The sequence below is a fragment of the Choloepus didactylus genome, chromosome 1, assembly GCF_015220235.1.
Source record: "Choloepus didactylus isolate mChoDid1 chromosome 1, mChoDid1.pri, whole genome shotgun sequence".
Classification (NCBI taxonomy): domain Eukaryota; kingdom Metazoa; phylum Chordata; class Mammalia; order Pilosa; family Megalonychidae; genus Choloepus; species Choloepus didactylus.
In genome coordinates, this window is record NC_051307.1 from 126247989 (window position 1) to 126274359 (window position 26371).

Genomic DNA, 26371 nt, shown 5'->3' on the forward strand with positions numbered 1-26371 from the left:
GACTATTTTAAGCTTTCCCTCATATCTGAAGGATAGTTTTGCTGGATATAGGATTCCTGGTTGTTGGTTTTTCTCTTTCAGTATCTTAAATACATCACCCCACTTCCTTCTTACCTCCATAGTTTCTATTGAGAAATCTGCACATAGTCTTATCAAGCTTCCTTTGTATATGATGGATTGCTTCTCTCTTGCTGCTTTCAGGATTCTCTCTTTATCTTTGACGTTTGATAATCTAAGTGTCTTGGCCTAGGCCTATTCAGATCTATTCTGTTTGGGGTAAGCTGTGCTTCTTGGATCCATAATTTTATGTCTTTCAAAAGAGATGGGAAATTTTCATTGATTATTTCCTCTATTATTGGTTCTGCCCCTTTTCCCTTCTCTTCTCCTTCTGGGACACCAATGACATGTAAATTCTTGCTTTTCATTTTGTCTTTAAGTTCCCGGAGATGTTGCTCATATTTTTCCATTCTCTTCTCTATCTGTTCTTTTGTATGTAGGTTTTCAGATGCCTTGTTCTCCAGTTCCCAAGTGTTTTCTTCTGCCTCTTGAGATCTGCTGTTGTATGTTTCCATTGTGTCTTTCATCTCTTGTGTTGCGCCTTTTGTTTCCATAGATTCTGCCTGTTGCTTTTTCGAACTTTCAGTTTCTACCTTATATACATCCTGTGTTCTCATTATATGGTTCGGCTCTTTTAGCATATCTTCCCTAAACTTTTTGAATTGACTTATTAGTTGTTTCAATTCCTGCATCACAGTTGAAGTACAAGTTTGTTCCTCTGACCAGGCCATAACCTCATTTTTCTTGATGTAGGTTGTAGTTTTCTATTGTCTAGGCATGGTTTCCTTGGTTACCCCAATCAGGTCTCTCCAGACCAGAATGGGCTCAGGTCCCAGAAGGAAGAAATATTCAATATCCGTTTTCCCTGAGGGTGTGTCTTAGAAAACTGGTACACCCTCTGATGCCTCTGGTCACTGCGCTTTTCTGCCCAGCAGGTGGCATTCATTAGCCTATAATTCTTGACTGGTGTAAGGAGGTGTGGCTCTTTTTCCCCAAGTTCTGAATGAAAGGCAGGTAGTAGAGCTGGGCCCCACCCCTTTCCTTTTAGAGAAGACAGACCCCCTACATGGAGGTCATTAGCATTTCAATGGTCTCTCTCTGCCTGTGCTATACCCTTGTCTGGGTCACAGAACTGGGAACTGAAAATGACTGAGGCTTTCTCCATTGAGTCAAAAAAGGAACAGAGTCCCCTTCAGAGCTAGTCTGAGGCGACCCTCCGCCTCTCCAAGGTCAGTCATCACCCAAAGCCTCTGTCTGCTTGTTGGGGATTCATACCTCGTAGTGAGCAGTTCACACTCGCTAATTAAAACCCAAAACCCCAGTTGGAGCTCAGCTGAGCTATACTGGCTTGCTGGGAGAAAGCTTCTCTCTGGAACCACGAGGCTTTGTAGCTCGGGCTGTGGGGGAGGGGTCTCCCGATTTGGATCTCCAGTTTTTACTTACAGATTTTATGCTGTGATCTTGGGCATTCCTCCCAATTCAAGTTGGTATATGACGAGTGGATGGTCACGTTTGTCCCCCCGCAGTTATTCCAGATTATTTACTAGTTGTTTCTGGTTTTTTTCAGTTGTGCCAGGGGGACTACTTAGCTTCCATTCCTCTCTATGCTGCCATCTTAGATCCTCTTCCCTCCCTATATTTTTATATGCTTGGAGTTGTTTAGGTTTCTTTTTCTTCATTTTAAAAATTAAAATAAAAAATACATTAAGAATGTATGTCTAAATCTTGGACTCTCTTATAAATTTTGCCTGGTATTCTGTGAAGCCAAAAAATGTAAAATCAAGAATATTTTATTCTACATTACCTTTTCATGTTAACCCGTGTTCCTTATAATACAATTTTTCATAAGACTTTACTATGTTTATCATGTTATATTATATCTATCTAAAAAATAATAGCTTTACTGAAATATAATTCACATACCATTAAATTTATCCTGTTAAAGTGTACTTCAGTGATTTTTAGTGTGTTCACAGAGACATACAACATTCATCACTATCTAATTTTGGAACATTTCATCACCCAGAAAATCTCATAGTCATTAGCAGTCACTCCCATTCTTCACTTCCCCTCATACTAATCTACTTTCTGTCTCTATGGATTTCCCTATACTGAATATTTCATATGAATGGATTCACAGGTGTTGCCTTTTGTCTGGCTTTTTTTTCGCTTAGCATAATGTTTTCAAGGGATCATCCATGTTGTAGCATATATTAGAACTTCATTCCTTTTTATGGCTTAATACTATCCCATTGTATGGATATTCAACATTTTGTTTATTCATCAGCTGATGAACATTCGGATTGTTCTACATTTTAGCTATTATGAATAATGCTGCCATGAATATTCATGTACAAGTTTTTGTGTGGATATATATTTTCAATTCTCTTGGGCATATAACTAGGTGTGGAAATGTTGGGTCATACGGTAACTCTATGGTTAACATTTTGATGAACCACTAAGGTGTTTTCCAAAGCAGCTGTACCATTTTATATTCCCACCAGAAACAGGAGCGTTCCAATTTCTCCATATCCTCACCAATACTTGTTATCATCTGTGCTTTTGATAACAGACATACTAGTGTGTATGCAGTAGTATCTAACTGTGGTTTTGATTCATATTTCCCTAACGGTTAATGATGTAGATCAGTTTTTCATTTGCTTATTGGTTATTTGCATCTCATCTTAAGAAAAAATGTCTATTTAGATCTTTGCCCATTTTTAAATTGGGTTGTCTTTCTATTGTTGAGCTGTAAGAATTATTTCTATATTTTGAATACAAGCCCCTTCTCAAATACATGATTTGCAAATATTTTCTCCCTTTCTTTGGGTTGTCTTTTCGCTTTCTATTTTAATTTTTATGAAGTCCAATTCATATATATATATATATATATATATATATATATATAGTCACTTGTGCTTCCAATGTCTTATCTCAGAAACTATGGCCTAATACAAGATGAGAAAGATTTGCTCCTATGCTTTCTTTTAAGAGTTTTACATTTTGGCTTTTATGTTTAGGTGTTTAGGCCTATAATCTTAAACATAAGCGCTAGGGAGCAAATTTAGGCTTCACATCTCCATTTGAATTAGAAGTTATAGTTCACTTAAAACAACATTATAGTAAAAGAAAAAATAACATTTGATAATATTTAATACATGTCCATTAATGTACAATGCATTTTATGCAAAATGTCATTTAACCTAAATAAACATCCTTTCAGTGAAGTTACAGATCATAAAACCAAGGCTCGATAAGATTAAGTAACATTCTCAAAATCACATAGCTAGCAAAAATCTGAACAGTTTTGTCTAACTGCAGAGCCGACACTCAACCAAGGGCTGACAAACTTTTGTTAAAGGTCCAGATAGCAAATATTTTAAGCTTGTGGGCCATATGGTTTTTGCTGCAACGACTCAACTCTGCTGTTATTAGACAGTACAAAAACAAATGAGCCTGGCCATGTGTCAATAAAACTATTTACCATAATAAGTGGAGGGCCTGTGGGCCATAGCTAGCCCTCCCCTGCTCTTAAGCAACATACCACACTACCCTGCTTCTTCCTCAAAGCCTTCCTTAATTACCACATAGATCAATTTCTTCTGCTTCTGGACTTCTACGATAGTAATTTTTGTAATACCACAGTCCTAAGTCACATATCCTTGTTTCTATAGAAATGTTTCTTGCACTGTCTTCTTTTGCTAACTATTTTGATAGAGGATTATGCTAGGAATAAGTGATCTTATATATTTTGTTATATCTCTACAGCACCCAACCCCATGCTACAGACTGACTGTAAGACAGTTTTGAAATTTGCATGACTGCGTCTGGAGAGTTTTGTCCCAGTAATGCCACTGATGTGTCATAACATGAAAGAAATGTAAAAATTGGACAATGAAGACGTTAATTAATATGGAAAAGAAAAGACAACTGCAATATAGCAAGGTTCCATGGTCAACATTTTCTTTATGAGTTTTTTCAAGCAGGAAAAAAAATTAATGTATTTGTTTCCACATTTTCATTTTTTTATTTTTCTCCTCAGGCTTTCCTATCTCAAGGAATCATAGTTTATAAAATCCATAAACCCAAGATGTATCATTGTACAAATGAGTCATAATTTTGGTAGTTTTAGAAAGGGTTAACACCATTATTTTCCAGGATAATAAATTTTTATAGTAAGTTCTACTCTATGGAAAATGGCTTACTACCTTTTTCAGGCAGATATAAACAAACCTTAAAAAGAATCCTAATACTCAATTGTTCATTTGTATTATGCTCATTCTTGAATACACTCTATAGTGGAAGATTCCTCGATAATTTTTGGTTTAAAGCAGATTTATCCTTTCAAGAAAGAATCATCCTTTCTGAAAAGATTGCCTCTTAACCAGAGATACCATTAGTCTCTGGGTAATGCCTTTGCCCATTTGGTAGTCACAGAAGTGAAAATGTGGAGGAAGAGGTTAGAGTTATCCACCCTAACAACAAACAATCAACAACAACAACAAAAACAGAAAGGGAGAGTCACTAAGTCAGAAAGAATAAGAAGGAATACAATTAACTTAAAATTAACATAGTTTTAATGATCAGAGGATGGCTGAAATGATTGTCTGGTTATTAAAGGTCATTCTTGAACACTTGTTCCTTTATTTTATGTACCATGGAGGCCAGATATCATTGATATCCTCATATTCCTTGAAGCTATGGGCAATTGCATGCCATGGGCCAATAAATCCACAGTGTATATTTGCTGGAGGTCTTTGGGAAAGCTTTTGGTTACTGATTAAAAAAGAAAGACTCAACAGGGATGACCCTGCTCTTTCTTCCCAAGTGGAACTGAAACGTGATGTCTGGATCAGCAGCAGCGTCCATCTTGCAGCAAGCAGGAGGGAAAGCGCCAGGGCAAGGGCTTGACATTATTGAGCCACTGAACAAACAGCTAATAACTACTTCCCTCTAGACTTCTTGATCTGGAAAAAAGAAATCTCCACTGTTCTATGTCATTGTGCATAAAACTTGCAACTGAAATTATTTCTAATTGATACAGACTTTAAAAGTTAAGTTATTGGTGTTTCCTTTTTAAAAGAATATGTTTAATCAGTAACTTTTGATATACAGAAAAATTTATCTTTTTGACTTAGATTTAATTAATATGAGTTCTAGACTTCGTAATTTTTTTAAAAAGTTTACTGACTCAGCTTAAAAAATTATACTATCAATATGTAGCTGTGAGAATTCTGATAATGTACAAATTGTATTCAGTATTTTGTATTATACAGAAGTCCTCATAAGGAAGTTTGACTTAAGATACTATTTAACCTGCCTTATATGTAGAATAAGTGATTTAATATCAAGCAATTTAGGACACTAGAGAAAAGGTTCTTAACTGGAAGGCTGAATATACCTCAAAAATATTAATTGCTTCAATGATTTTACATTGCTTTGTGAAGTACAAAACAATTAAATGCTCTAATAACTGATTTAATGCAAGTGGATGGCAAAAATTATACAACATAGCACACTTTCTGTAGCCCCTTACTAGAGGTAGAAAAATAATAAAATTAACTCTTCAAGGTAAATAAAGTTAAAACACCTCAAATAAATGACTTAGGTTTTCACAACAAAATTTAGGTTATCACAAAAATGACAGAAGCAATCCAATGTGGGTAAAGTATTAGGTGTTCAGTGAGGACTTCCAGGTCCATTCAAAAGAAGCCAAGATACTAGGGGGAAAATGGACCTACCAGTTGAGAGCTAAGCATTGAATTGCTAGACTGTGCTACAGAAATCACTTTGTGGCACAGGAACTACTGCTACTGGGAGCTCTGGCATGAGATATGTCTGAGAAACACAATACACTTAAGAAAATGAGGCTATTAAATCAAAGTAAATTCCATCTGCTTTCCTTCCCGCACTAAATTAAGAACTGTGAGGAGATCAGAAGGCTCCTTTCCTAGGCTGAACCAGAAGGGGGCCTCAAAGCAGTGGCTAGCACTAGAGATACCATACATGCTTTAGAAGCTAGGCTGAACAGAAGGCCAGCACTAAATACTGTTAATGCCAAGTCTCAAAGCTCATCCCTTCCACACCCTGGCTCAAAGATGATAAACTCCTGTATAATTCAGGCTTAACAAGGCCTCCCAACAATCATTTCACTGAAAGGAGAGCGTTCAAGACCAGTTAAAATGTAAAGATAAAAGCTTACATTACACTTACTTATTTTTTGGTAAGTCTCTATTTCTATGTGTCAAGGAAAAAAAATCATAGTGTGTATATGTGTATGGATGGGGTGGTTACTTACAATTACATCCTTAAATCAGCAAAGTTCTAAAGGCAAGGAGAGAAAAGAACCCCACAGATTCCACTGGCATCCAAGAAATAAATTTATATCTAAAGCACATACACATACATGCAAGGCCGCAGTTAAGAGCAATGTTTGCTCTATCCATTCAGAAATCCAAGCAAAGATAGTGATATTTACATTGAGTTCTAATACAAGCAACTGTTGTGGGCAGAGGGCTGAATTTGGTGCTAAAATAGCTGTCAGAGAAAAATTTATTTTTCTAGCTCTATTTTGTAAAACATAAAAAATGATGTTTCAGTATAGGTTGCCAAATATATAAACAAATTGTTACCACCTACTAAATATGAAAAATCCATAAAGTCCCAAAGAAAATAAAAGGATGAAAGAAACTGAATTTTAGTTATAAAGATACTAGGCATCTGCTTAGGAAGAGAGTTTTAGGAACTCAGCTAACACTATAGAAGGCACCGTGCTAAGCACTGTTAAGAGCAGTGCCAAAATAAAATAACAATTATTTCTAAGCCAAAAGGTACATTAAAAAGTAAACAGAAGGCAGTTAAAATTCCACTATTACTAATTTAACTACTGAACAACTATTTAAAATGTACTAGAATTCTCAAGGTCTTATAAGAATGAGAGAAAAACCACATTCCAAGTCTTAATTCTAACAATCAGATTAATTTGTTTCTGGAAGTCAATTACAAAAAACAAAAATGTTCCACATTTTCTTAAATACAATTAGTCTGACTTTTCTTCTTTTTTTAAGTATTGATTAGGAAAATGGAAGAGTAAGTTCAGTTTTTATACAATGAAATATGCCTCTTACAAGCTTCAACAAAGGTATGTATCCATCATCAGGAAAACTGATGGTGAATCATGGGCTTCCTTGGAGGGAAAATCCATTTCCCTGGCCCACATTCTACAGCTCTGGGATGGATTTAGAAACTCTGGCATCCAAAGCTACAGATAAGTCTTTATAGCCCACTATGGCCTGAATCAAATTAGGCTCAATCGGCACCCTTGCAAAGGCTAACCAGCACAAAGCCATTGTAGAGGGCCTGATATATTGTATAGTAACATTTTATAAGGTCAACTGACTCTTGTCTCTCAAACTGCAAGATGTGTCAATGTGTACATTTAAGAACTATTTGCTAATAGTTCTAATTCAGTAAGTTATTATAGGACAACTTCTTCATGCTAAGCATGATGTCTGAGGTAAACCACAGGAGATAGAAAAGAAGAATATGGTCTCAAGAAGCTAATAATCTAGTAATTTAAAACATGCTTTTCAAACTTTTAATAATATTAGAAAACATTAGAGGTGAGCCTTAAAGACAAAAAGAAAACAAAAAACCCTTACTTTTGTATAACAATTCATTCTGATTCCCATAGCAGTGTTTAACCTTAGAAGTTTGCTTAAAAAACATAAAAAGTACTTCTAAAAAAAAAAAAAGGTGGTTCTTGCTCATCTTTATTGTCTCATTCAAGAACCTCTATTATCAAGGGGGAAAAACACATTTTAGGATTTTCTTCTTGCTTTAAATCATGTCCAAATAATAATGTTTCACTTAGAAATGAATGTATATGCATGTGATATTTTCTTTTTTGCTCTAATAACCCAGGCTTATTCAAAATCTAATTAATTCATTTCACTCTCACTCCAGTTAAAATAACAATGTAGGCAAGTATCGCTAGAAATTAATGATTGGGGGAAAAAAAGGTCATGGAGTCACTTATAAGTATTTAACAACAACAAAAATAATCAAATCTATTTTCTCTTTTGTTAAAGTTATGTTCTTCAAAGCTGTTTTCTTCATATATGACTCTCACCCCACCTCACATATCAAAACCATTTGATCGCAAACCTTTAAATCTCACTCTTTTGTGCTGCATGCATCAGTGAATCTTCCTGTTAGGAAAAGAAATCCATGCTTCTCAATTATTTTGACTCAACAGACTTTTCGAGTCAGAATTTAAAAATTTAAAAAGTCCAAAACATACTGTCATTTGAAATTAACCAAGTCTTTGGCTAAAGGATGGCAATCCCCAAAGCAACTTCCATTCAGGAGAGACATTCTATATTCTATTGGTTTTTCTTTCTCTTCCTCTCCATATCATGACAACCTCATTGATATTCATACACAACTGGTAAAAATCAAGAGCAGATTAAATGATATGCTTTTAATCTAGGTAGTGCTTTATATAAAATTATAAACTGCCTGCCATATAATGCAGCTTCTCAATACCAGTAACATACAATCAAGAGAAGTCTTCTGATAATCTTTAATTTACTATGAACATCATTTTAAAATGTGTCAAGAGTACAAGGTAACAAATAAATGCCAAAGTAGTATATATTGCCAATCATTTCCTTCCTCATCAAAACACACTCTTCCTACTTTCAAATGATACATGGGAACCCAATCTCTTTCACTGACACAATAAAAAGGATCCAAATCTTGGAAACAGGCAAAAAATTCAGTACTTTAATACTGCAAGCTCATTCATTCCTGATGAGATTTCAGCGCTTATGATAGCTCAGAAGACCTATAAATAGTTGGAATTCAAAGTATATCTAATCTCAAATTCTTTGGTATTTAATTTCTTCCCCATTTGCTTGGTTATTAACTGATTCCCAACCAAACCTTTTCCAAAAGATCTTTTAATAAAGGCTTTGAAGCAACTTCATTGCTATTGTTATTTATTATTATTACATGGGGGAAATAATCCAGTGGCAATAATATTCAATTTTATAAAATGAATCAACAGCAGAGCCTGAGAAAGAATCTAATACTCTAATTAAGGACCATCCACTTAATCACAAATATCAAGGGCAAACAATTTTTTCTATGCCTCACTACATTCTAGCACCCACTTTTTCTCCTCTAAAATAATTTTCACAGGGTCATATCACCTATTCTAACTAATAGATTCTCCTGTGATGTAGCAAAGATAAAATGTGATCCTTACCATGGCTGGTAAGTTTAGTGGTTACTGTTGCTTTTTCTTCTCTGAAGCTTTTTTTTGCTCTAACACTTACCAGATCTGCTTATCTAAAAGCAGTCGTTTTCCTAAGATCTTTTCTTCTCATTATATTTCTCTGGTGTGTGAGTGTATGAGTGTGTGTGTGCATGTGTGGGTCGGGGGTGTAGGAGAGGAAGACTTACATACTGATAAGTCATTTAGGATGTCAAACACTCAGTAGGATTGAACTTTAAGCTACCAAGAGAACCCTTTTGAGCCATTTCTGTTCAAAAAGGAATTTTGTGTGGTTCAGAAAAATAAAATTCAAAAATCCTAATTAAATCAGGAGCATGAAAACAGAAGAAATAGTTATTCTATTTTATTGACCCTAATTCAAGAAAATCCAGGTTAAAGTATACAGACTTTGAAATCTACAACTATCACGATGAAGGCATTTCAGGGCAAAATGTGCTGCAATATGCTACTATGATTAAAAGCCATATAATCTGGGGAACCTCTGTAACAAAAAGAAAAAGAAGATGAACTAGGCAAATGGGCTTTTACATACTTTACTAAAAAGAGCAGGCTGTAAATGTGTCATAGTTACACAATGGTAGAAGCAACTTTCATTTTTGCTCAGTATTAAAACATATTTTAGTATTAAAACATATATTCATCCACAAGTATTCAATTACATTCAAAGAAAATGCAAATGATTTAATACCTAGAATAAACTATTATTTTAAGACACTATATGCTAAGTCTGAACCCACCAGAACACATACTAAGTAATCATTTAGCATATACTCTCTAGACAGAAAACAGATCCTCAGACAGCTTTCTTTTCAAATGTGTAAATATTACCAGACACAAATGAGAAAATAAAGAGCAATAAAGTACACCCTATGTTCGCACTGTACACTGAGTCTTTTGTTCCAATATTTCAGAGCCAATGGAAGGAAAGCTAAGTATCCATCCATTAAACTGCATTTTTACATTATTGTTGGCAAAAGTTATACTTCTGGTAGGTTCAGTCATCTTGACTATTCCTGACTGCATTTGCTTCCTTAATACAGATCTCTTTCAATTCTAGGAACCCGCAGTACAACCTCACTGAATAACAGGTCGGTAGCAGGACAATCTGATAAAACAACGTAAAGGGCAGACGTTGAAGAAGAATGCAAACTTATACTCCTAATGAAAGAGTGCTGAAGTTATTCTGTATCAGTGACAAAATTTTTGCTTTTAATCAGCTACGCACCTATCCAGATACAATCCACCTTGTCCTCAATTAGCAAGATTTCCTTCAATTTTGGGATCTCCCAAAACAATTTTAATGTTACAACTCAAAGCAACAACACTAACCACGCCCTTTACGCCCGAGTCAAACCACCTTTTGCTTTTTATCCCCTCGAAGTCCAAAAATGTACCTTTTTCATCCAAAGGCTTTGCACAGGTTTCCTAACACAAGGCAGAGACTCTTTTAGCTGTACCTTGGCATAATTCCTACTGGAAGAGGCTTTCTCCCGGGCAGTGTGCGGAAGTCCTGAAAAAGCACCCACGCTTACCTCCCACACACCTGCAACCCCTGGCGGGATGCTGGAGCGGATGCTCGAAGGACCGCACTCCGCTCTTGCTCCTGCTCTTGTCTCTCCCGGGAAACTACAGTCCAGGCTGAGCCTTCGGCTTTACAGGGACCCAAGCCCCGCCTCCCACTCCTCTAGTTGGCGAATTCAGCAGCTGTTGCTCCTCCCCCTGCTGTTCCTGCTGCTGCCAGGGATGGAGGCGGCGCGAAGCTGCAGCTCTGGTACCTTCCTGCTCCCTGCACTTCTGCAGCTGTCACGTCGCTTCTTTGCCTCGGGGACCACTCTACCCGCATTCCGTGGACTCACACCTGGAGCTGCCTCCCGCCCCACCCGGGCGTCTCCGCGTGGAGCCCTGGCTCAGCCTGTCCCACCCTGATCAACGGGTCCAGCTGCCCGGGGTGCTTGGGGCTCGGCTGCTCTCGCGGAAACTGCTCCTCCGGGCAGGATGCCTCTTCTTCCTTCTCAGAGACTACCCATGGGCTTTTACACGTACCCCACCTCGGGCCCCTCCCACCCTCTCTTCCTCGGCAGGGTTCGCCCGCCCCCACAATGGGTGAGTCGCCTGCGGGGCCAACCGTGCACCCTGATTGGCGCAGGTGAGAGCTCACCCCGCCCTTCCTTGCTTTTCTGAACACACTGTCTCTTCATCTCACCTCCTGCCGCAAAGACAGGAAACTCTTCAACTATTGGCTAGAAGTATCCCCACCCATCGCCTTAGGCTTCTCCGAACATGCTGCCGGGAAGTGTAGTCTTGCTAGTACAGGAATTGCTGGCAAGGCTTGCACGTGGGACTACGAGTCCCCATAGGCCCTTGCGCGACTCCGGCTGGGTAGGATTCCGGACAACGCCTGGTTCCTCTGGGGTCCTTCCGGCGTCGCCGAAGTGAATTGATCCGGGAGTTGAAAGAGGGCTTCAGGGGTTGGAAGTGGAGTCGCTGCCCCAGTTGCCGGTAAGGTGTGGCTGTTCTTTACCAGTCTGAGTAGCTCCGAGCTGAGCAGAAGGGGTCTCGGGTCAAACAGGGTCCGGGGCTAGGACACCGTGCTTGTTTCTGGGAGGCGGAGCGGACGGGGCTAGGAGCGGGGCCCTATGGACGTAAGCGAGGTTACCCTACGCGAGTGGCGTAAAGCGGGTTTGTAAATGCCGCCTGCCCTGCTCGGGCCTGAGCGCCTCCAGGAAGACTCCTCTAGGTGGGGGTGGGAGGGCAAGGGCGAGGTTGGCCTCTGGTGCCCCGAGAGAGGGGAGAGGGCGGATGTGCCTGGGGTGGGGTCCTCAACGTGTGGCTTGGGGTGGAGAGATGAAGGTGCTTTAGGAGTAGGAAAGGGGAGGAGTGGAGGAAGGAAGGGGTGCTTGGGAGGCTGCTCTTGAGGGTGACTTGGGTTATGCCCTTTGAGAGAAGAGGAGAACTGTAGAAGGAAGAGTAAGATGTTGACAGGAATCTATGGATTCAGTTCCAATTTAATGATGTCCTTCTAAGGAGGTAATTTTGTCCTAAGCAGAAAGACTTGATCCTCTTAGATGACCTAAGATATGTTTACCCCTTTACTGTTTCAAATCACTTTCGCGTCGGGATACTGATGAGGAAACAGGGTTAAGTGACGTGTCCAAGGTCACACACATAGGGACAGATAATCTGAATCTAGTCTAGCTTCTTATTTAGAATTGCCGCCCTTCTTCCCCCCAAATAGGCAGTTTGGTTGTGTTTTTTGAAGTGGGTGGAGGAAGTTGCAAAGTGATGTATTTTATGTATTTCTAAGAAGCCATCTGAGAAGTGAAAACTTTTGTTTTGTTTTGTTTTTTCTTTTTTAGCTGGGGTGAAATTCCTTAATGCAAAGGTAGGACCTACTCTGAACTTCGGGAAAAATAAGAAGAAAGGATCAGTTTCACATTACTTTTTTTTTCTTTTATAAGGGGTACATTAAATGATAGACTATTAGCACAGACCATTTTATAAATTAGAATATCAGTTAAACAATATGTCCCATCCGTATAATAAGAATCTTCCTTCTTCTTTTCCCTTCCGATAATAGAACTGATTTTACTATCATTTTGGACGTGATGGAATTGGAATTCTTTCATGAAACTTACACTTTTTCAAATATGTAATATGAAAAAAAGTTTAGTGTGTTCATTACTAGAAAAGAGGATGCATTGCATTTCTTGGACATAACATCACATTTCTGTTTGGGATTTTTATTTACGCTTCATTTTTTTGACTCTGGAATGTGTGTGTGTGCGCATAAATAATAAAATCAGGTTGTTACATGTTGCTTTTTTATCATCTATGTCTTTTCTCTTTTTAATTCATCTTTATTTTACTTTAAAGAAAAACAAAACAAAACAGGGCACTTATTTTATATTGAGCACAAGGTAGTGTTTTTTTCCTGACCTTACTCTATAATTGTTATGTCCAATTGTAGCTTTAGAATATTATTATTGGATACTTCTTTAGTAGAATTTTAGGAGTATGTTCATTGACTTCAGGATTTCTTCATAAGTTTCTGTTCAAGAACCAGGTATCAAACTATAGTTAGCAGTAATCATGGTTTACTGTTATATAATTTGACCATTGAAATATGCTGAATTTTGAATGCCCTCTGCAACTTTAATAATATTGTCAACAATATGTTTAACTTTTAAATGCAAGAACATTTTCTGGGTTCAGAGATATTATGTTTAACTATGATTAAAGTTAAGATGATCTGGAAACTAATAATGACCTTTAAAATAGAAGAAAGGTACCATACTACATAATGAAGTAATATCTGGAATAATGTAGCACCATGAGTGATATGGTACGTAGGGGAGTTAGAACCAACAAAACAAATGGAAAAATATGTGGGGATAACTGGCTTTCTGCTGTATTAGAAGGATGCAGTAGTTAAGTAGACCATAAACTGAACTTGAGTCAGTGATGATAAAGCAAGTATGTTAATATGTTTTCTAGATGGCACTATAGACATTTGCTTTTGTTTAGAGGTGTGAAATGAGTTCTCGTAGCTTTTGGCATGCAGCTAATGAGGTTGTGGAAAGAGCTTTTGAGGTATATCAGGAAATTTTGGAAATAAATGAAATATAATGTACTTGGCCTTAGTTCATTTCTCACTAACATATCTTTATCTCTAAGGTCTATTGTAGTTTTCATATTGTTTCATCTATGTTGGAATGGCGGAGTAAAGTTTCCACTGTATGTGTCTTCCTTCAGTCATGTGCTGGAATACTGTGGTCATTTTGTACTGGACAATTTAGGGTTCATACTGGATAATTTAGGGTTCACAGTGTGATGTGTACAGTTGTCTTTTTATAATCGTTTATAATTTATAATATATTTGTTATCATTTTGGACTTTATAGGAGCTTGTGTTTTTATTGTTCTATTCCCAGTAGGTAGAATTATTGAATACTTGTTCTACAAAGATAATGAACATGCTCAGATTGTTTTAAGTGAGCCAAAAGTTCGTGCAACTAATAACTCATGGGACCGGGGTATAATTCAGGTCTTCTGACTCCAGACCTTTAGATTATTTATCTTACAGGAGAAAAAAAAGACCTAATGTGACTTAACTGTTCAAATACTGTAAGCCTCCTACTCTCTGTTTAATACTCCCAGATTGTCTTCTATTGTATCCAGCGTTCCATCTTTATCATCAGTCTTTCTCATTTTCTATGCCTTTAAGTTACTTCATACACATGCTCTTTTTTGATTCAGGGACCTTTGTACATATTCCTTCTCCCTGCTTGGACTGCTTCATTTCCAGACCCCTCACCTCCTCAAAAAAAATTGGCCAACTCCTAGTTAATTTGCAAGTTTCACTCAATGTCATTCCTCAGGGAAGCCTTCCCTGACCTTCTTTGACTCTCCTTCTCCCTGAAACTAGAGTAGGTCCCCACTGTTATCTTCATACTCTGCACTTTTCCTTTGTAGCCATTCATCACAATAAGAACTTAATTATTTGCATACTTAATTGATAAATATCTATCTCCCCCACTATACCCTAAGCTCCAACTGCAGGGCACTCAGTTGTTGGGTGTCTTACCCCACTGTTTACCAAAATACCTGGCACAAAGTAAATGCTTAGTAAATATTTACTGAATGAATGAATGAGTGTGTTCATGCACAGCACCTCCAGCACTATGCTAGGGACAGAAATACAAATATGAATAAAACAGACTTGCTTCTCACACTCATGGAGGATTGAAGAATATAGGAACTTTCAAATGAGCTTAAGTTTGGAAGTTTAGGTTAGGTACAAAGGAGTTATTGACTGTAGAAAAATGTGTCTCCTTTCTTGGAGGTTTTGAAAACCAGGATAAATAGCTACCTATATGGAAATGGCAAAGGACTCATTTTCCAAGAGCATTTTGGAGAATATTAACACTGGCTGTTGTTTTGCAGGTAACATTCATTATAACAAGAGAATATAGACATGGAAGGAACTTTTAGTGAACTCTGTTCTTTCCTAATGTTATGTCATTTTGTCCTCAGGACAATTATTTCAAGTAGGTAGTTTACAGCTGAGGATACCACAGCTCAAAAAAGTGTAATTAAATTGCTAGAGATTACCTGGATCTGTCTCCAAAATCCATGCTTTTTACTTTTTGTTTTGTTTTTTCACCATGCTAATTGTGAATTTTACCTTTAATGTCACCTGCTTTAAATAATGTGACTTTGTAAAATTGGGTCGTACTTGCTTTAAAAGAGCCTTTATTTTGGGCTTCTTGAAAATTTTCATAATATTTCAGTGGGTCTTAATATAATATTTACTTTAAACCTATGTACTTATGAGAGTAAAAAGAGCATATCATTTAAAAACAAACTGATTTTCAGAAATAAATTAGGTTTATTAGGTTTGGGTCCTCAGAGAAAACAGATTCTCTAATCCTTTGCAGTAAACAATAATGGCATAAAATAAATTCCCAGCTCTGAGTCACTGTAGCCTTAAATGCCTCATACCTTGTTATTACAGTGGATTTACCAAACCACTCACAGTATACTATCAGAAACTGATTGCTGATATTTGGCTTTACAATTTGATAATGCTTTTAGTTTATCATTAAATATAAATATCCTTTGCTAAGTCCTAAGTGAACTTTTTTTAAATTGGTCCTGATCTTGGGTAAAAATTTCATATTTAACCTAGCATAATTGATATAAATTACATGGTAGTCACTATTGTTTCCTCAGTTTGGCCAGTCCCTTGGACATAAGTACCAGAGGTAAGTCTAAATTGTATAATAATATCTTGGTTCATTCTCTTATCAAATATTAATGAGTATCTATTGTGTGACATTGCCTTAAACCCTTTTTGGAATGATCTGGGATATAATATGGTAGCCAACATTTATTGAACAACATTTATTGAGCAGTATCTAAGTGCCAAACATCAGGCTAAACATTTTACATGATATCATGTAATCCTTACAACAACCCCGTGAAGTGCGGGCATTGTTATCCCTATTTGTAGATGAGAAAACTAATGTATAGACAAGATAACCAACATGCCAAAGGTCATACAACCTTGTAATTGCTTCCGGTTAGGATTTGAATCCAGACTGGCTGACTCGACCATGTTTTTAACCTGTGTAAAAGAAATGATGTTAGCAATAGACTGCATTGGAGGTCATTTGGATTTAGAGTTGCAGTTACAAGAAAAGTTGTATTTTAGGCACCAGGTCAATATGGCACACAAAAATTACTTGTAGTCAAATTTACTCAAAAAAAAATCCTTTAGGAAGTTACCACATTGGAGACTAACATAGTGTCAACACAGCCAGTTTTTCTCTAGCATTGGAATAGAGTACTTTTCCTTTGAGTGCCAGGTGAAGTATTTGGCTTGTTATTCAGAGGCAATGTTAGAAGAGAAATATGTCTATTATACAACAAGGATCAATCAGTATGGTGAATTGCTTATTGTAAGGTAAGGCATTGTGCTGGTATGTCTAGCAGAGGGTGTAACAGATTCATTTCTCTTTCTTGTTCTAGAACTTATGTTTATGGAATGGAATTATGAACACCTATTCAATTCTATGGTTATTTTCCTTTTTTTATTTTCTGTCTTCAAAAAAAATTAAGCCTGTCAGTTGAACTTCTCTAGAATAAGTGTATATATAATGTGATTGCATTGCAGGTATGCTCCCTGGAGTTATGCACAGTGACAGCTTGGTGTGGCACTGTAATTCTTTAATATCTGTCCTCCCTGCAAGACTGCACACTCCTCAAGGGCATGGATTATGTTAGATTTTTCATGACTGCAGTCCAACTGCTGAGTTCGACTGATTGTACGGAGTACTGTGCTAGGTCCCAGCAAATAGAGAAATGAATAAAATTTCTCTGTAGGAGTTTGTAATGTAGTGGATAGGAGGGGGAGGAGGTGACTTTTAGCCTTTCTAATGTAGTTATAACTTTCACTTGCATCAGTTCATTAATTTGGGGTTAGAACTTGAGAGGATAGTAGTTTCTCCAACTTACTGTCTGGTCCCTGATGCTGAAGCATGCCTTCCTGCCTTATCCAACCATCTTGTCTTATCTTCAGGATGAACTGGAACTCCAATTGAGATTGGAGTTAGAAAATAACAAAACTAAAATGTTACAACCCTGCTGCTTTCTCAGAGTCATATAATGTTGCTAGAACAGCCCTCAGTTGGGAAAGTTAAACAAGTTCGACTGGGCCTCTAGGCTGACCTGCTTCTTACGCCAGTTCAGGTTGTTGCAAGGCTTTCTTAACTTAATTCCGTAGGATTTTGAATAATGCTGTCGTTCTTTATTCAGAAATACACATGCTTTGTGGATACTGTTTCGTGTCCTAACTTAATTTTGGTGTGCTTCCTTAAAATGAATTACACATTTGCAAGCATAGGTTATAAGAGAAACTTTTGATAATATAAACAGATAAATCATTCTGTTTTCCCTCATTTCTTTTTGTGACTAATAGCATTTGTGTATGAGATCCTTTGGGACTAAAGGTGAAGTTGAATGGCATCATCACGATAGAACGTTGGCCTCATTAGAGTCAGAGTCAATTTGTTTTCTGAGGTTAATAATGTTATCAACATTTGAGGGCCTGTGACAGTGTTCTTGGTGTTAAGAAATTTTGTAAAGTAAAGAAAATACACGTTGCATATTGTAGAGGACCTTAGCCAATTAGAGATCCTTAGTTAAATAGTAGGTATCTAAGATTATAAGTGATACTGAGTGAGTAGGCAAGACCCATGCAGTAGTTTCCTTAAATTGTACTTTCAAGCATAGAGACATGGATAAATTATGAGGGCTTAAGTTTAGTTAAATTTCTGAAAGATTTTAAAGGAATGCTTTGGCATTATATTGGAGAAATTAAAATGGGAGAGCACCAAGAAACGTAAATAGAATGACCTGTACCTCAGTTGAACACTAAACAACTGTTTAGGTAGGCATTATTAGATTAATAAGCCACTAGATTATAAACTTTATGGGCAAAAGATAAACATGTTCACGTGTACAGATTTGTTTCTTGCCCACCAATAAATGATTTTGTTTAAATTTTAGCAAAAATTTAGATGTCAAAACTTGAAACAGCAAAAAGAAAAAGAAGATTTTCACAATTAAAGAGATGTGTATCTTTTTCCCACAGCCAGTTCAGAAATATTTTAGAAGCCAGTTGATGCTTATTGTTATTATTGTTTCCATTTCCCATCAACTAATTCAGATGTAATAAGCAACTTTTGATTATCCTGTAGAGATTATATCACCTTTTATTTTATCTTGAGGTCTTTGATGGCATCTTGTTTTCACTCTGCTACCCAGCCTGCTTCTGGACCACAGTTGATCTATGTACACTAAGAGAATAAAACGTAATTTTAACATAGGCCAGGCAAATAGTTTTAAAATGTATTGATGACTAAATTCTTTTATGTATTCTAAAACTAATTTGCCTCAGATGATCCATGTGACTTTCTTTTGGTGGCCCTGATGTCATCCAGCTGAGCAAGAATTCAAACTTAGGTTTTTCTGCTTCAAACCTGAGTGCTTATTTACTGCTCTCTACTGTCATCTGTAGAAACTTAGTTGCTTCTTGTCAACTTTATAGATTTCTGTATTAAGAAATAGTACTCCCCCCATTGTAGTAGGTCAAGTCTTTGATCTTGGGAGCTTGCCCTTATGAAGCTTGTTACTGCAAAGGAGAGGCTAAGCCTACTTACGGTGGTGCCTAAGAGTCACCCCCAGAGAACATCTTTTATTGCCAAATTGGCAGGTAAACTCACTGCCCTCACCCCTACCTGCGACATGACTCCCAGGGGTATAAATCTCCCTGGCAACATGGGACATGACTCCCAGGGATGAGCCTTGTCCTGGTATCATGGGATTGAGAAAGCCTTCCTGAACAAAAGGGGGAAGAGAAATTAAAGTTTCAGTGGCTGAGAGATCTCAAATGGAGTTGAGAGGTCATTCTGGACGTTATTCTTATGCGTTAAATAGATACCCCTTTTTAGTTTTTAGTGTACTAGAATAGCTAAAGGAAATACCTGAAACTACTGAACTGCAGTCCAGTATCCTTGATTGTTGAAGATGATCGTATAACTATATACTTATGCGATGTGACTGTGTGATTGTCAAAACCTTGTGGCTTGCACTCCCTTTTTCAGTGTATGGACAAATGAGTAGAAAAAAGGAGGTCAAAAAGTAAATCAATAATAGGGGAGAAAAAGGAGTATAAGATGTTTTGGGTGTTTTTTTAACTTTTATTTTTATTCTTATTTTTTGGAGTAATGAAAATATTCAGAAAGTTGATTGTGATAAATGCACAACTATGTGATAATACTGTGAACAACTGATTGTACACTTTGGATGATTGTATGGTATGTGAATATATCCCAATAAAATTCTATTTATAAAAAAGAAAGAAAGAAACAGTACTCCCCAGAAGATGAAACTGCACATCCTGATAGGGTGCAGTTAACTTTTTTTTTTTAAGGATTAAAAGCAATTTTAATTATACACATATGGTCACAGTTTTGCCTTAAAAAGATTGTTGGGAAATGTACACAAGGGTGCTTATAAATGTACATCATATGTTACTGTTATAATGTCTTACGTCCAGAGAAAAAAATGTTATACAGATTTACTCTTACTTGGGAGTAGGCTTGTGAAAAATACAGTATTCTTCTGTACAGAGAAAAAAGTCACATCACATTTAATAAGATGGAAAAAGCATTGGCCTCCATGGTAACCAAATATCTCAGCCCAATACTTTCTATTAGAATGCAGTTAAATTTTAAGGTGAGTGAGTTCAGGGGTCTAGTTGTAAGCAATAGAAACCAACTTGGATTAATTTAATCAGAAAAGGACTTCATTAAAAAGGATATTGAATTGCTCATGGAATTGACTTAATAAAGGCAGAAACCAAGGGAGATCAGGGAACCAGGAACCATGTTGCTAAAACAGTCACTTGGATTATGGCACAATGCCTGGCACTGTAGCAGTGAGCGTCTCTTCAGTTTTCCTCACTTTGTAAAGGGTCAGAGCAGGGAGCTTCTGATTGCTCAAGCCAAGGGACCTCCATCAGGATTTGTACAATAGAGGATTTCATTCTGTTTCCTACTCCTTGAAAAAGGAATAGATGTTTTTGGCTAGGTAACCAAAATGATGCAAGGTCGCTCTAGGATCCACAGCAACACTAAACTGAAGATCCACGAATGTGTTGCTGAGGTCCCTGGAGCAACCTTGAATTAGCCATGTTCCCCCTCTGGTCTCCAAAGACTTCTACATGGGGTATGGGTTCTTGGCTGTAAGCTGATTAACCCATGGACAACACAAAGAACAGGGCTGATTAATCTAGAAGTACTAGTTCAGCCCAGCAGACCGGCTGACATGTCCAGTACAATAGGCGGTAGTGGCACAGTGGCATATTTGTTTAAAATATCTGTCATAATTCTGTTTTATTTCTTAATGTGAATTTCTGTGGAATTTTACTTCTAAATTCTGGTATTTGGAGATTGGCCTACATAGTGTGTAATGGCCATTTCTGCTTTTTAATTTTAGGATCTGAACATTTAAGTTTATTTAAAAATGTATAAGTATATATGACAGGGTAAAGGTAAATTTACTGTCGATAAACTGAGATCTGGAACTATCCGAGTTATGGAAGACTCTGGGTCCAGAAGTCCTCCGCTAGCCCTTCATGTTATGGTTAGGACCACTCAACTTGGTCCTTCAATTCATAATACCTGGGTAGCAATTGTCCTAGAGCAGTGGTTTTCAAATGTGGGTGGGGTGAGGTGTTTAAGGAGCTCATACAGAGAGGGAGAGGCTGGTAAACTGGTTGCTTAGTATATTTATTGAATGAATGATTGTGTTTCATCTCATCTGTAGGGTTTGATATAAGATCTTATATAGGGGATAAAAAGGAGTTCTGTTTTAAAGAGGTATTAAAATCACTGTGTTACTGTATTTATCTGTCTTTAAGGAGTCCTTGGTCTTTGGCTGGATGGTTGTGGAAGAAGCCTGACTTATAAAAAGTGATCTGATCTTGCAGTTCTGAATTAGAATGCACATGCATTTTTATGTAATAATAATAACAGCTAATATTGAAAATTGCTGTGTGCCATGCACTATTCTAAATACTTGGTCTCCTTTAATCTTCACAAAGACCTTAACTCTTTATTAACTCTTAATCTTCACAAAACATTAAGAGATAGACCTTATTATTAATTATTCTGGTTTCATGGATGAGAAAATGGAGGCACAGAGAAATTCAGTAACTTTCCCCAGGTCTCACAGCTAGGAAGTGGTAGATCTAGGATTGAATCCAGGCTAGTATGGTTCTGGAGTTGTTGGGCCTCTAAATCACCACTCTAAAGCCTCTCTAGCAATAGTGCTGTTAGTGTAGCGTAAGTGTAATTGAAACAGGGTTATTTGTAGTTTTCTTTTAGGTAATATTGTGGATTTTGAAGTCTTATTGAGAACTTAATAATTATTAACTCTCACTTAACCCTTCATAAAAGATAGAAAATGTGTGTCAAATGACTGATTTATAAACATATGTTTAGAACCCAATCTCTGTCCATTAAGGAATACCTATATCTGTAATAGGCATACTGAGATCAACAATGAATGACGAAGTGAATAGAGCTAAATTTAGAGCACTTTTACATTTAGGCATTTTTCCATCATGGGTCATTGTGCTCTAATTTGCCAATGTTGTCTGTCTTTAAAGACATCTTAACTGCACTTGCAGATAATATTTTAGTTAGATTCTTCATTACTTCTTAATTATCGGCTAAGCAAACGCTTCCTCTGTCAGTCATATTTACAGAGGTATTGAAGATTGTATCCTTTTGAGCTTGTTTTAGGGGAAAAAAAATAGCTGGGTTCCTTGAACCAGGTAGTGGCATCAAATACCTCAAAATGGTTGTATATTGAAGGGATGCGTTTTCAAATTTGATTTAGTAGTTCGGACCATCTAATGAAATGAGAATTCGTTGTGGAATGTTTATTTTCTTTGAATAGTTATTTAAAACTACAAAAATATAATGCTTAGTTAATGGCATTTACTGTAGAAGCTTTATGCTTTAGAAATGACCTGATGTTTTATTTCAACTAAGTCTCTGTGAAGTAGTGTAGCTCAGATATTGTCCAGCTTAACAATGAAGAAACTAAAGCATTGAGAGATGAAATGAATTGCTGTGAGACAAGATGTTTTATAAATGACAGGAAAACCAGAATTTGAACCCATGTTTTCAGATCATGCTCTTTCCTCTATGTCTGCCATTTGATATTTTGAGGACGCCTAGAAAAAGTTATTTTTGTGTATATATATATATGTTTATGTATATGTATACTCAATACAGTCACAAAAATAATCTGTTGAAGTATATATATTGTACATATTGTTAGCAAGAGATTAGTTTAGGTGTTTCAATGCAAAATTCTATAAATGCTAAACTAAACATGGTCAGGGTGATTGAGTTCCACATAACCTTACTAATAAAAAAGAAAACTGTGAAATGAAAGATCTTGAATTATAGAAAATGTAATTTTCAGGGGAATGAGAGAGATACAGGTATATCCTGAAGTCTTCAAGCTCATTTTGGTGTAAGTAGGATCTCCTACTTACCCTATTCCTCAGCTTGCCTTTTTCTTAGCTTCCTCCTCAAAATCTTTTGTCTCCTTTTTGGAAGTGGCCTTCAAAATTTTGACAGGAACAATCTCTAAAAGGTATGTAGGCTGTGATATCAAATGCTAACCTTTCCAGCTGTGTGAAATAGCCAAACCATGATTTATGCAGCAATGATTTACCCATAACCTAATGGGTATGATCTTTTGATGCTAATTGTTGAGAGAAAATAGGGGGTTATCAGTTATTTGAAACTCTGAATCAATCAGTTATTGGGGAGGAAGTTCATAACCAGAATTCCTAAATGGTTTTATTATCTGATGAGATCTTTTTCATTTTTTTTAATTTCTCATGAGATTACCTTTGAACCTATGTTAAATATCAGTCATAAAATCTTACCAATAAATTTTAGAGTACTAAGTCTTTAAGCTGATATGCTTTTACTCCCTTACTGTTTCTGATACAGAAACAAAGCCATATAATAAGTGGCATTTCCTCAAAGTCGGGACTATAAGCCTGTCAAGTGTTTAGTAAAACTTAATTTTACCCATATCCCTAAAACTGTTCTTCAAAGTTAGTTTTTCTTACTCTAGCCATTGTTCACACCATACCAGTGATTCCCAGACTGTTCTGTTCAGGGGACTCATCTGGGTTGTCTACTAGAAATACAGATTGCTGGACCCTTCTCTGGACATTCTGACTGAGCAGTCTTGGAAATATATACATATTTTTATAGGCACCAAAGTAATTGTGGATTAGGTCTTCCAACATTTGGGAACTGCAGCACTCTTCCACATTTTCTTATAGAAAAAGTGTTCCTTTGTATCCAACTCTTAGGGTCTTGCTTATGTATAAAGCAAGATTAATTTATGTTGGAAATTCTTGCACTTTGAGAATGTTAACTATTAAATTATACATGTTTGTGTTCCCATGACCTAACAGACATCCTAGCAGTCTTAATAAAAACAATACATTAGAATTTATATGACTGTTCCATCTTGCTTTCATATAAAACTCTGGTGGAATTCTGATTTCATTTGTAGTCAACTGGTGCTTATATTCTCTTTGCTTACAGCAGTAGAAAGAAAGAGCTAGGAGTAGCTAAAGAGGAAGTAACAACTGTTAAACAAGACTGAGTTCAGACTTTGTTAATAGAATTAATTAAGTTTCTGTGGTTATTTTTGGTTTGCTCGGCTTGATATTTGAAAAGTATTAGCAAGACTGAACTTTTCCCTATCTCTTACCTCATTAATTTGTTCATTCAACAAACATTTATCTAGTACTGTGTAACTGCTATAGTGACTCTAATATCTCTGTTGGGAAAAAAGAAATATAAAGGGGAACATAAATACATGGATTCTGATCACTACTAGAAGAAATAAACTTCTTTTAGCTAAATGTTCATAAAACAGGTTGATTATACAACAAAAATAAATGTAGAAACAAAATTTCTCCCTTTTAGGGAGGGAGATTAAAGGAATTGTAAAAACTTAGGACCAGGTGAGAGAGCTAAGAACTGAATTTGATTATAAAAACAAGACAAATATACCTGGCTAGAAATATTTTAAATCTAAAATTTACTTTACCTTTTTAACTTCTTTTTCTACCCAAGAATTGCATACATCAGTACCAAGAGCTGTTTGTCTTTTTTTATTTGGGAATAAATAGCTTTAGCTCTAGAGTTTATCTCATGCCCCAGATGGAGTCGAGTGAGGCTGTTTAAGGAAATGCTGATTTTGAGTCCTGCAATACACCTAAACATAGCTCTTTAAATGAGCATATTAGATTGGTTGGGTACAGCAGAAACCCCTAAGAGTATGGCAATAAAATAGCCAAGAAACTATTTTTGTTACCTCCCCACTTTAATAATTGTCTTAAGCTGATTCATCTTAGAAATTAGCAGTGCTATTTTGATTATTCAAGGAAATAAGGAGAAAAATATAAATGAGAGGTTGCTAATACTCAGTATTGATATCCTTATATCACAAAGTGTTGTATTTGAAGGAAAATTGGTTTAAAAGCATGTCTTTTGTCTAAGTTATTAGCACCTGCAGTTCTGGTTATTGTTTTTATATTCTGTGGATGAGAACACATCAGACAAAAAGCTTACTTGGAACTGAAAAATGTTCCCTCAAAGCAACACTTTTGAAATGAGAGACTTAAAACTGCTCTTGGCTATGTTGCTATCATATCTACATTGAATTTTTATTATTTCTTTTATTGTTAGTTAAAAATTGTGATCATGGGCAAGTCAGTACACTCTTTTGGGACTTTAGTTTCTACAGGGGGATTAGGGAGGGAAGCTAGATTAGGTGATTTGTAAAAGCCATTCCAGATTTGGGATTTGGAGTCATTGATCTTCAGTTGCCTCTATATGCATGATCAACACTCCGGTAGACAGTAGAGAGTTGAAACTTTTGTAAATATTTTACCCAGCTGGCCAGGGTCTGGCCATACCCAAACTGAAAAGAAGGAACTTTGTCAAAGGTGCTTGGCCTTATCCTCACTTAACTGACCCCTTGCTCTTTTTGGTAGTAGGCACTTTGTTGCTTGGAATAATTGCAGGTTGTCCATTGAACCATTTAAAATAAGGAGACATGTGGAAGGAATGACAACCATATTTTAACTAAAAGTTGAACTAAAATAGGCAGAATAATTCAATACTTAAAAGGACTTATTGGAATTCTTGATTTTAAATCTCATATAGACTAATGAAACCATGAGTGGTCCCAATTTGTGAATGTATTTCTAAAAAGAACAGTTGTAAATTGGTTCATTGGAACATATTTTTATAGGGACATAAGTTTAAAGGGTAGTTATGTGTAGTATAGGCCAGCCAACTATTTAGCTCGTAATGTTGGTAAAATACTGTTCTTTCTGATGAAAAATAGTAGCTTATAGTACTGTAAAGTCGGTGTTAGAGGAGAGAAATATATATATATTTTTGCTAATTTGACTCTTAGATAACTTCAGTGATAATTTCCTGATATGATACAATATTACTTACTAAACACAAGATTATAAAAAATTCAATGCCAGTATTTACAAAAAGTAAAAATTAAGTATTTGAGCAGATTTATTGGGGCAGATGGGTAGAGAAGTCAGCAAAAATGATAAAGGGACTCTAGCCACTTTTCTGCCTCCTTCATCTCTCTGCCTTTATACATGCATACATGTTCAAAAGAGTAAAACACAGGTATTCCCTGACTCTTTTCCCTTTAATATTTAGTATTTAATCTTTTTACTAGAATTCTTGAAACTTAGACTCCTCACACCAGCTCACCAAGTAAACAAGTGACACTACGTAGAAGGTAGATCTTGATCTCATCAAGAAATAAAACACATTGTTTTGTTTTGTTGTTGATTTCTTCATTTTTT

General features: G+C 36.4%; 2 protein-coding genes across 5 annotated transcripts in view; one reads left to right on the forward strand and one right to left on the reverse strand.

Annotated features, from left to right (window-relative positions):
* SERPINI1 (serpin family I member 1) overlaps window positions 1-11377 on the reverse strand; it is a 103575-nt gene extending 92198 nt beyond the window's left edge. The window contains exon 1 of one of the 2 annotated variants that reach the window (XM_037841301.1): window positions 10891-11377. The gene's annotated coding sequence lies outside the window, so the exon portion shown is untranslated. Of the gene's footprint in view, window positions 1-10752; window positions 10849-10890 lie in introns of those variants that run through there. The other variant, XM_037841305.1, reaches the window with a different exon arrangement.
* Window positions 11378-11717: 340 nt separating this feature from the next.
* The window catches only part of PDCD10 (programmed cell death 10), a 60881-nt gene continuing 46227 nt past the window's right edge, over window positions 11718-26371 (forward strand). The window contains exon 1 of one of the 3 annotated variants that reach the window (XM_037841313.1): window positions 11718-11857. The gene's annotated coding sequence lies outside the window, so the exon portion shown is untranslated. Of the gene's footprint in view, window positions 11858-12720; window positions 12741-26371 lie in introns of those variants that run through there. The other 2 variants (XM_037841332.1, XM_037841324.1) reach the window with 2 other exon arrangements.